Below are 3409 nucleotides of genomic sequence, written 5' to 3'. Positions count from 1 at the left end.
AACACCAGTATATGTCACTGAGGTATAACATTGTCTTCTAAATAGTTAAGTATTATATCTCAGAAGAAAAACTTCTAGAAGTGGAGGACAACTTAATTAAAAAAAACCAAACAAACAAACAAAACCCTTTGTTAGGAAAATGATTTAAATATTTATTCTCTCAAAGTTTTTAATTCAGTGGCCGAAGAACAAATGGTGACTTTGCAACAGTGGAGCTTCTGTACACTGAGATGCAAGTCGGGGTGATGGGTTGTGTTGTCACTTAAACATTTGTTATAGTTTATTTAGAGGTTTGAACAAGGACCTCTAAATAAACAGAGGGGATCCATCTTGGCAGCTATTGAGTAATTTGCAAGAGCGAAATAATGTTCAGATGAACTCAAAACTGGAATGGATTGATTAAGAATTCAGAGTGCCCTGTCCTCCAAGAGAGCATTCCTGTTTACTGAAGTACTGAATTACATTTTTAAATACCAAGGAAGTTAAAGGGTCTTAAGGGCTTTTCTGAGACAACCACATTCATTTTTTCTTTATTGCAGGTGCACAAACAAAAGAAGAGCTGCTTTTAGTGGTGCTTGGGATATCTGTGTTATCATGGATAGTGACTAAAATCTTTCTTTTACTGTAGCTTTGTAAGGGGAGAAAGGAAAAAATTGTTTAGAAAACTTTAAAAAATTAATATGCTGGTACTTTAAGATTCTCCTTAAACTTCCAGATATACTACTTTAATACTTAATTCTCTACACAAAGTAGAAGAGGTTGATTAAAACTAAGCCATAATGTTTCTTCTGGCTGCAACTTCTTTGTAAAAATATGCTGGTTTGGAGGCTGTTTTCCATTAGAAAGTGTTAGTCTATTCAGTACAATGTACTTTCCTGAAGATTGTTTTGTCTTTACAAATTGGATTCTAGGTAGGTCCATTCTGCTTTAGTGCTCACTTCAGGGGCTTTAAATTATTCTAACTTACTTAAATAGTACCACATAATTCTTCACATTTTTTGTTCTGTTATAGCAGTGCTTAAGTTTTTCCTTCTGTTTTTCATGGAAGACTGTTAATATTTAAATGTCCCCTTTTCAGCTCCTTATATAGTAAGTTCTACCACAGCTTATTTTATTTACAATTATTTAAGTAGTTAATCTATTGCAACAATGTATCAATGTATATTTTATAGTACAGAGAGTCTATTGTGACAAATTAAATGTATGACATTGATATCAGAACTTGTTAAATACAGGTCTGATTTGTCTGCTCTTATCTGACCTGATTGCATTGACATTGGTTTGCTATTTGTGTTGCTTGCATAGTTTATGCAGCAGAAAGTTAAGCCCTGATACTGTTGAAATTAATACTGATAAAATCAATGAAGCCTTCTGTATTGGGGTGCCTGTAAATCATCAGAATTGTAATTAAAATTCAGTCTAATATTGGGAAATAGCATTGTGCTTGTCTGGGATGCAAGCCTCCTGAAGTCTTATTCTTTGGTTTTATAACCACATTCACAAGCCTTGGCACTGGCTGTCATTGCCTGATGGAATGGATGTCTTCAGTGGCATTTGGCCTGCTTGCTCCTGCAATACATTTGGCTCCAAGTTCTGTGTTGCCTGTGATTGCTCTGTAAAGCAATTAGCTAACTAGTTTTGTTCTTAGTGCTGACATCAGCAATGATGGTGGTGGCCAAAGAGTTTCAGCATGAATCTCTTTGATGTAATGTCATCAAGTAGAGCATCCATTGAGTTTCAGTACAGCTATTAGGGAAAGGCAGTAAGCAGGAAAGAAGCATATAGACAAATATTTAAACTAAGCACTATTCAATGACATGAAGGCTGTTTGCATGTGATTCAGAAAGGAAGACATCTGCAGAGAATAGGAAATACTGATTTTTTTTTTTTTTCATTTTTTTTTTCCCCCAGTGGCAAGTTTATCTAGTGTGCAAAATCTGAGCAGAAATATTCTGAATCTGATGGAGGAATGGTTGGATAAAATCTATCTTGCCACCTACTTCTGCAGTTTTTATTAAGATTCAAATGTCACTTCAATAAGCTCTCCATGGCGTGAAACATATTAATTAAAGAAAATAGACAGTATTACTGCCTACTGGCATGTAGAGAAGCCAAGAAGGCAGTGACATCTTTCTTTATCTGTGGTTAAAAGACAGCTAAGTGACTTGATACAACAGGTTGAAACTTGAAATTAGATCAGAATGTTTCGCTCTTTACGTGAGTTCCTTCATGTTGTTAGAGATCAAGTGAGTGATTTGAGGCAGGATGGGTTTGTTGTCCTTTCATGCAGAGGCCTAAAAATGATATACAAGTGCTCCAGTGTGATGGTCTTCCAGCTTTAGGGTTATTTTGCAGTGCTGAAATGGGACTCATGGCCAACCCTGAGATACCCCTTCTTTTAGGTCTGCCATCAGATTTTAATAGACTCAGCCTTAAGGTTTTCCTGCCATTGTGAATGTGGTTGCTGCTGCTTTCCAGTGGTTCTGCCTAAGTAGCAAGCCTCTGGTTTCTGTGAAAAATCAAAGATAAAAACTGAGAGGTATTGTAGCCCATCATCTCAAATTGACTTTGTTTTGGAGTAATGGAAAAAAAATTGCAGATGTTGCTCATTTGCAAAGGTGGTCCCACTGTGGATTCGTACAGAATGCTTTGTACTTCTCCCTAATGCTGTATGTGGTTCCTGGCCTCATGCTTTCATATTGGTGGGATCGTTCTGGCCTTGCAGGTCATAATGAGTTGTCTCTAGTTTCCTAGCTCTTTCCAATTTGGTTTGTACAGCTTGGAGTAACAGTTACTTGCTTTTGTATTCATTTTGAACACTTTCTGCAAAATTGGCTTTAAGCTTTGAAATTTTCTTTCCATTATGCTTGCCACAAATCCAGCTTCCTGTCTCCTGGGTCACTAGTTATACTAAATTGCAAAAAGATTGATTCTTCATTGCACTGGAAGTTGTTGTCTTTTCTGGCATTTTGTTTTTCTTTACTGCATGGATATTGAATAGAAGCATGCATTAACATTTCTGGCTGTGTGGCTTTGCTAAGTCCTCTCATGTACAAGTTCTGTTAGCAGCTCAGTAGTTAATTCCTTGTTGACCTTCACATCTCTTAAACATTTTGAGATCCTGTATTGTTTTTCTTCCCTTCCTGAGCAATCTTCTTGCTGTGCCAATTCTGGCAGCTTTAAACAGTGCTGTTGTTGGGTTTGGGTATTTTTTTTTTTTTTTTTTAAGGCTTTCTGTCTCACTTCATAATTCTTTTAATCCTTTTCAGGTTTCATGTTCTTATGTATGTCATATACCATCTATTTTTCCTCAAGAGCTCTTCTGACATTCTTAGTCATCCACATGAGTCTTATCCTTCTTTTATGACTAGAAGAGCTGATATCCATGCTTTTACAAACCACTGACCTG

This window comes from Centrocercus urophasianus, unplaced genomic scaffold (assembly GCF_019232065.1).
Source record: "Centrocercus urophasianus isolate 14NV4802_14NV808 unplaced genomic scaffold, USGS_Curo_1.0 seq_22, whole genome shotgun sequence".
Classification (NCBI taxonomy): Eukaryota; Metazoa; Chordata; class Aves; order Galliformes; family Phasianidae; genus Centrocercus; species Centrocercus urophasianus.
Note: the sequence above shows the minus strand (reverse complement) of the source record.